The sequence below is a fragment of the Ovis aries genome, chromosome 1 (genome assembly GCF_016772045.2).
Source record: "Ovis aries strain OAR_USU_Benz2616 breed Rambouillet chromosome 1, ARS-UI_Ramb_v3.0, whole genome shotgun sequence".
Classification (NCBI taxonomy): Eukaryota; Metazoa; Chordata; class Mammalia; order Artiodactyla; family Bovidae; genus Ovis; species Ovis aries.
Genome location: NC_056054.1, coordinates 202,088,651 through 202,097,455, shown reverse-complemented (window position 1 = coordinate 202,097,455; position 8,805 = coordinate 202,088,651).

Sequence of the window (8,805 nt, the reverse complement as noted above, 5' to 3'; positions counted from 1 at the left end):
TGAACTTTTCAAAGAACAAGCTTTTTGTTCTTTATTGATTTCCTATTTTCAATTGGTTTCTTCTCTAATTTTTCTTTTCTTCTGCTTACTTTGGATTTAATTTCCTCTCCTTTTTCTAATTTCCTAAGATGTCCTTTTCATTATAGGGGACTGGAATGCAAAAGTAGGAAGTCAAGAAACACCTGGAGTAACAGACAAATTTGGCCTCGGAATATGGAATGAAGCAGGGCAAAGACTAATAGAGTTTTGCCAAGAAAATGCACTGGTAATAGCAAACACCCTCTTCCAACAACACAAGGGAAGACTCTACCCATGAACATCACCAGATGGTCAACACCAAAATCAGACTGATTATATTCTATGCAGCCAAAGATGGAGAAGCTCTATACAGTCAACAAAAAAAAGACCAGGAGCTGACTGTGGCTCAGATCATGAACTCCTTATTGCCAAATTCAGACTTAAGTTGAAGAAAGTAGGGAAAACCGCTAGACCATTCAGGTATGACCTAAATCAAATCCCTTATGATTATACAGTGGAAGTGAGAAATAGATTTAAGGGCCTAGATCTGATAGATAGAGCGCCTGGTGAACTATGGAATGAGGTTCGTGACACTGTACAGAGACAGGGATCAAGACCATCCCCATGGAAAAGAAATGAAAAAAAGCAAAATGGCTGTCTAGGGAGGCCTAACAAATAGCTGTGAAAAGAAGACAAGTGAAAAGCAAAGGAGAAAAGGAAAGATATAAGTATCTGAATGCAGAGTTCCAAAGAATAGCAAGAAGAGATAAGAAAGCCTTCTTCAGCGATCAATGCAAAGAAACAGAGGAAAACAACAGAATGGGAAAGACTAGAGATCTCTTCAAGAAACTTAGAGATACCAAGGGAACATTTCATGCAAAGATGGCCTCGATAAAGGACAGAAATGGTATGGACTTAATAGAAGCAGAAGATATTAAGAAAAGGTGGCAAGAATACACAGAAGAACTGTACATAAAAGATCTTCACGACCCAGATAATCATGATGATGTGATCACTAATCTAGAGCCAGACATCTTGGAATGTGAAGTCAAGTGGGCCTTAGAAAGCATCACTACGAACAAAGCTAGTGGAGGTGATGGAATTCCAGTTGAGCTGTTTCAAATTCTGAAAGATGATTCTGTGAAAGTGCTGCACTCAATATGCCAGCAAATTTGGAAAACTCAGCCGTGGCCACAGGACTGGAAAAAGTCAGTTTTCATTCCAATCCCAAAGAAAGGCAATGCCAAAGAATGCTCAAACTCCCGCACAATTGCACTCATCTCACACGCTAGTAAAGTAATGCTCAAAATTCTCCAAGCCAGGCTTCAGCAATATGGGAACCGTGAACTTCCAGATGTTCAAGCTGGTTTTAGAAAAGGCAGAAGAACCAGAGATCAAATTGCCAACATCCGCTGGATCATGGATAAAGCAAGAGAGTTCCAGAAAAGCATCTATTTCTGCTTTATTGACTATGCCAAAGCCTTTGACTGTGTGGATCACAATCAACTGTGGAAAATTCTGAAAGAGATGGGAATACAGACCACCTGACCTGCCTCTTGAGAAATCTGTATGCAGGTCAGGAAGAAAGAGTTAAAACTGGACATGGAACAACAGACTGGTTCCAAATAGGAAAAGGAGTGCGTCAAGGCTGTATATTGTCACCCTGCTTATTTAACTTCTATGCAGAGTACATCATGAGAAGTGCTGGGCTGGAAGAAACACAAGCTGGAATCAAGATTGCCAGGAGAAATCTCAATAACCTCAGATATGCAGATGACACCACCCTTATGGCGGAAAGTGAAGAGGAACTAAAAAGCCTCTTGATGAAAGTGAAAGAGGTGAGCAAAAAAGTTGGCTTAAAGCTCAACATTCAGAAAATGCTCTTGGCATCTGGTCCCATCACTTCATGGGAAATAGATGGGGAAACAGTGGAAACTGTCAGATTTTATTTTGGGGGGCTCCAAATCACTGCAGATGGTGATTGCAGCATTCTTATTCCTTGGAAGAAAAGTTATGACTAACCTAGATAGTATATTCAAAAGTAGAGACCTTATTTTGCCGACTAACGTCCGTCTAGTCAAAGCTATGGTTTTTCCTGTGGTCATGTATGGATGTGCGAGTTGGACTGTGAAGAAGGCTGAGTGCCAAAGAATTGATGCTTTTGAACTGTGGTGTTGGAGAAGACTCTTGAGAAGTCCCTTGACTGCAAGGAGATCCAACCAGTCCATTCTGAAGGAGATCAACCCTGGGATTTCTTTGGAAGGAATGATGCTAAAGCTGAAGCTCCAGTACTTTGGCCACCTCATGTGAAGAGTTGACTCATTGGAAAAGACTGATGCTGGGAGGGACTGGGGGCAGGAGGAGAAGGGGACGACAGAGGATGAGATGGCCAGATGGCATCACGGACTCGATGGACATGAGTCTGAGTCAACTCCGGGAGATGGTGATGGACAGGGAGGCCTTGTGTGCTGCGATTCATGCGGTCTCAAAGAGTTGGACAAGACTGAGCGACTGAACTGAACTGAAGGTCGAAGCTTAGTGGACTGATTTTAGACCTTTCTTCTTTTCAAAAAAATTTGGTTTCACCACACAGCATATGGGATCTTAATTCTCTGACCAGGGATCGAACCCGTGCCCCTGCACTAAAAGTGCAGAGTCCTAACCACTGGCCCACTAGGGAAGTCCTCTGACCTTTCTTCTTTTCCAATATTTGCACTCTATGCTATGCATTTGCCTCTCAAAGTTTCTAAAATATTTTCAATTAAAAATTGTGAGTTGCTGTGTAAACAGTGCTTAGATTTTCTCAATGACCCGTGTGTTATTTAGAAGTGTACTGTTTAATCTTCAATTAGTTGGAGATTTTTCCAGTTGTTCTTTTGTCATTGACTTCTAGTTTATTTCTATTTTGACCTAAGAGGAGGCATTGAACAGTTTCTATTTTTTAAGAAATTACTTTTAATTGGAGGTTCAGTTCAGTTCATTTCAGTTGGTCTGTTGTGTCTGACTCTTTGCAACCCCATGGACTGCAGTGTGCCAAGCTTTCCTGTCCATTACCAACACCTGGAGCTTGCTCAAACTCATGTCCATCAAGTTGGTGATGCCATCCAACTATCTAATCCTCTGTCATCCCCTTCTCCTCCTGCTTTCAATCTTTCCCAGCCTCAAGGTCTTTTCCAATAAGCCAGTTTTTCGAGCCAGGTTGCCAAAGTATTGGAGCTTCAGCATCAGTCCTTCCAATGAATATTCATTCATAGAGGATAATTGCTTTACAATATTGTGTTTCCTGCTATATATCAACACGAATCAGCCAAAGGTATACATACGTCCCCTCCCTCTTGAACTTTTTCACCTCCCACTGCTCTAAGTTTTTACAGAGCATCTGATTTGAGCTCTGTGTATCATACAGCAAATTTCTGCTGGCTATTATTGATTTCTAGTTTAATTCCATTTTGGTCTGAGAACAAGCTTTGGATGTTTTTAAAATTTTAGTTTTTTAAAAATTTGCTTCCCTGGTGGCTCAGGTGGTAAAGAATCTGCCTATAGTGCAGGAGACTTGGGTTTGATCCCTGGGTTGGGAAGATCCCCTGGAGGTCATGGCAAACCACTCCAGTATTCTTGCCTGGAGAACCCCCATGGATGGAGAGTCTGGTTGGCTACAGTCCACGGTGCGGCAAAGAATCGGACTCTTTAAAATTAGTTTTATGGCCAGAATGTATCTTTCTAGGTGAACTTGAGAAAAATTTATATTCTGATGTTGGCATGCATCAATCTATAGATGTCCACTTACATCCAGTTGATTGTTGGTGCTGTTGAGTTCAGTCGTCCTTACTGATTTTCTGCCTGTTGGATTTTGTTCATTTCTGAAAGGGGAGTTGAAGTTTCTATCCAAACAAGTGGATTTATCTGTTTCTTCTTGCAGTTAAGTTTGTGCTACACGTATTTCGATGCTCTGTTGTTAGGTGCAAATTCTTGTCTTCTTGAAGAACTGACCCCTTTATCATTATGCATTGCCTCTTTTTAAGCCTGGTAATTTTCCTTGCTCTGAAGTCTGCTCTGTCTGAAATTATTTAAGAGTACTCCTGCTGTTTTTCCATTAGTACTGGCATGGTGTATCTTTGTTATTTTTTTGTATTTGATTGTGCTGGATCTTAGACGTGGCACACGGGATCATGGAATGTTAGATCTTCACTGTGGCATGTGAACTCTAGTTGCAGCTTGTGGGATCCAGTTCCCTCACCAGGGACTGAATCTGTGCCCCCAACACTGGGAGCTCGGAGGCCTAGCCACTAAACCACCCGGGAAGGCCCCATCCATTTACTTTTAATCTATGTATGTGTTTAGGGTAGATAATATTTGGGTTATGATCCACTTTGACATTTTCTGTCTTTTAATGTATTCGTACCACTGGTCTTCCCTGGTGGCTCAGCGGCCTGTGGGATTATAGAATCAATCCCTGGGTGGGGGGATCCCCTGGAGGAGGGCACAATAACCCACTCCAGTATTCTTGCCTAGAGAATCTCAAGGCCAGAGGAGCCTGGTGGGCCACAGTCCATGCAGTTGCAAAGAGACACAACTGATATAGTTCAATTAATACCTTCCATATTTGTTACTATTTTTTGTTATACTTGTTCTTTGTTCCTATTTTTGTTCTTTCTGTGGCTTTGAGACTTTTTATATTTGCATTCTTTCCTTTCTTAGCATACCAGTTATACTTGTTATTCTTGTTTGCAATATACATTTACAACAAATCTAAGTCCACTTGAAAATACCACTACTGCTCCACCAGTACTGTGAGCACTTTACTTTTTAATAAAGTAATTCTAATTACTGTAGCACCGCTTATCATTCCTGTCATTCCATTTTTATAAGCATATGTAAATATATGACATATATAAGCATACATAATCACATTACTGTTAGTCAAACAGTACTATTGCTATTATTTTCAACAAAATGTTGTGTTCACTCAGTAAAAGAAAAAAAAAATTACCTTTCCTTAATCCCTCTTTGATGCTTTTCCTTTATGTAGATCTGAGTTTCTAATCTATTTTCCTTTTCTCTCTGGAGCTTATCTTGCTAGGCAGGCGTACTAGCAACAAATTTGCTCTATTTTGATAGTCTTTATTGTTCACTTTTGCAAGATAATTTCATGAGGCAGAGAATTCTAAGTTGGGGGGGTTCTCTCAACATTTTAAATGTTACACCACTCTCTTCTTGCTTTCATGGTTTCTGAGAAGTCAGATTAATTCTTACCTGTGCTCCTTTATAGGTAAGATGTATTTTTCCTCTGGCTCCTTTCTGGATTTTTAATCTTCAGTTATCTGTGCTTTAAAAATGACATGCCTTGGTGTAGTTGGGGGCATTTACCGTTTGTTGTTGAGTTTCTCAGATCTGTGGTCTGGCATCCAGCCTGTTCTAGCCAGAGTATCATAAACTCGGTGGCTTATCAACAACAGGAATTTATTTCTCACAATTCTGGAGGTTGGGAAATTCAAGATGCAGCCACTGGCAGACTGATGAGGATCTACTTCCTGATTCAGTCATCTTTTCACTGTGTGCTTACATGGTGCAGAGGGGGAGCTCTCTGGTGTCTATTCCATATGACTCCTCCCATTTATGAAGGCCCCATTATCATGGCCTGATTACCTCCCAGAGGCCCAACACTCCAAGTAACATTACATCAGGGATTAAGCTTCAATTTACTGAAGGCACACAAACATTCAGTCACAGCAGTCTGTTCACAGACATTAACACGGGGGAAACTGTCACTACCGTTTCAAACATTTCTTCTGCTCTCCATCTAGTACTGCCATGACATGAGCCATGCCTTTTCCAATTACCGCATATATATATTTTTTTGTTTGTTTGGCAGTTTCTATAAATTCCTTACGCTCAGTGATTATTTCCTCAGCTATGTCCTGTGAGACTGGTAAGGGCATTCTTTATTTCTAATGTTTTTTCTCTTAGCATTTTTTGGATTTCTTAGAATTTCCATGTCTCTGCTTGCATTGCCCATCTGTTCCTGCATGCTGTTTACTTTTACCCATCACAGTTCTTTGCATGCTGATCACAGTTAAATTCCCAGTCTGTTAATTCCAGCATCCCTGCCATATCCCTGTCTGGTTCTAATGCTTATTCTCTTCAAACTGTCAATTTTGCTTTTAATATGCCTTGTTATTTTTTCTTGGGGTTAGCTGGACAGAATACACTCAGAAATTACTGTTAAGCTTTTAGTAATGTGCGCATCAGCTATGGGTAAGGTCTATATTCAAACTTTTTAAGTGCTTCTGGGCATCATCCTCCCCCCGTCAACTCCTTCCCTTTAGGTGGGACAAGATGGCTAGTAAGCTAGAGTTTATTTCCCTGTTCCAGGTCAGTGAGACTCTGATAAAATCCTAGCATGTTGGGCACTGGTTAGTTTCTCCGGGGACCGGATCTTATGAGGTACAGCTCTGGTGGACTCTCATGGTGGTTCCTTTTACTCTCCTTCTGACAGCACAACAGGACTTCTCAACATTCACTGAAAAATTAGTTGAGCTGGCAAAGCTCACGGAACTGTGAGAATTCCCTTATGGCCATAGTACTTTTTTCTTTCCCCCAGATTTGTACTTGTGGGTTTCTGCTCCAGAATGTTGAGATTTTATTTGCCTGTCTCCAGTCTGGGGGACAGCAGTTTGCCCCATGACCTTACCTCTCTCTTATGAATCTAAAAACAGCTGTTGACTTTTTGTTGTTTAGCCTTTTGTTAGGATGGAAAGGTACCCTCCAAGCTCCTATGTGCTAAACTAAAAACCAGAAATCATTTGATAACCTTTCAATTCAAATAGCACATTTAGACTGAAGCAGAGCTTTTTTTTAACAATTATCAGATAATTATTACCTAAAGGGACAATGTTCTGCAGGGAGAGAATCTTACGAACTTGGTGACTTCTAGTTTTAATAACCTATATATCCATTGTATTGAAAAAGTAAATCAACTTGAAGTAAGTGGCTTTACTTTACAAAATTTAAAATATTTTTGAATGAAGAATTTTAAGGTGCTGACATTTTAAAGCAAGCTTTAAATTGTATCATGATTACAATAGTCAAGCAGGCAATAAGCCAAATAAAAATTAGGGGAATTAGCCCCAAGTCTGACAAGTAACATAATAGGTACTTAGTTCCAAGTTTTGTCTTCATCTTGCCTCCTCCTTTTTCCTCTCTTCAGTGAGTTTATTGTTGGAACTTCTATTCCAATTTACTAAAGCTGAGGAAGTTCCTGTTTCTAGTATGGAAAAGAAAAACAGGGAGATGCGGTTGCAGACCCAGTGGGTTGTGTGGTTACACAGTGAAGGTCTTTGCAGGTCACTAAAAAGTTTGAATTTATATTTAAATCCAAAATGAAGGATTTTAAAGCAAAAGGATTATGTGATCTTATTAACCTGTTAAAAACATTCACTTTCACTGCATAAGTGAAGAATGTATTGGGAATATGAATTGAGACTACAGAGATGGTACCAATTAGGCATCACAAATGACAAGGAGTGTTTGTCAAGACTTGACTGTAAACAAAAAATGCCAGATGACAAGCAGACAATTTTGGGGGGTCCATTTTTAAGAACATTTGAAGCTTGTAGACTGTAGGAGCAAAGAACCGAGCTATAAAGGAAGTTTAACAGCCAAAGCCACACCAGAAGTCAGTTCAGTGAGATCACCACCACTGTCAAACCCTGGACACCAGCCTATTTCACTGCTATCAACACTAGTCAAGGAATCTCAGCTAGAGACAGAACCACCTCTCCACTCCTCAGGTCTACCCCTGCACCCATTTCACACATTGCTGACATCTTTATGCACTCTTTATCACCTACCCACTCAATTTGCTACTGCCCCTGCTTCTTGGGGTTAAGGGTTACCGATTAAAGTGTTGTACAAGCACTTTTTGCTGAAATACTAATGCAAAGGATGGCTAAAGAAGTATTTGGGATTTAGGCCGTCTATGTTATGTCATGTAGTTGCTAAATTGTGTCCAACTCTTTTGCAACCCCATGGACTGGGGCCTGCTAGGCTCCTCTGTCCATAGGATTTCCCAGGTAAAAATACTGGAGTGGGTTGCCATTTCCTTCTCCAGGGGATCTTCCCAACCCAGGGATTGAAACTGCATTGAATGATTCTTTACCACTGAGCCACCAGGGAAGCCTCAATATTCATTGGAAAGACTGATGCTGATCCCAGTACTTGGACCACCTGATGCAAGAACCAGCTCATTGCAAAAGACCTTGTTGATGGTAAAGACTAAAGACAAAAGGACAGGGGGGCTCCATGGACATGAATTTGCACACGCTCGAGTTAGTGGAGGACAGAGAAGTCTGGATTGCTGCAGTCCACCAGGTCTAGGTCTCAGGTGGATACAACTCAGCAATGAACAACGTTAGGTGGGCTCTACCTCTCGGCAGGACTCTGCGTAATATCCTGCTGCCGAATATCCTTCTGCTGCTGGGATATATTCGCAGCATGTCTGTGTGCTGGGAAGCTGAGAAACATGACACATATACCAGTATGGCAAATTGCTTTTGCCTATAGGATGTTAATACAAAAGCTTGAAAGGTACTTGATTTTTGTGTTTCCACATCATAGTGGGAGGAACATGTTGTGGTTTGTCTACTTCAAGGAGGCTGAGCCATGTGAAACAGATCCACAAATCGGCAGTGTGAAGCGAACCTGTCTCTGCAGTCCATCAGTCAACCTCAGCTGTCCTACAGATGAGAGCGAGCCTAGCTGAGAACAGCAGCGAAGTCCTTGTAGCAT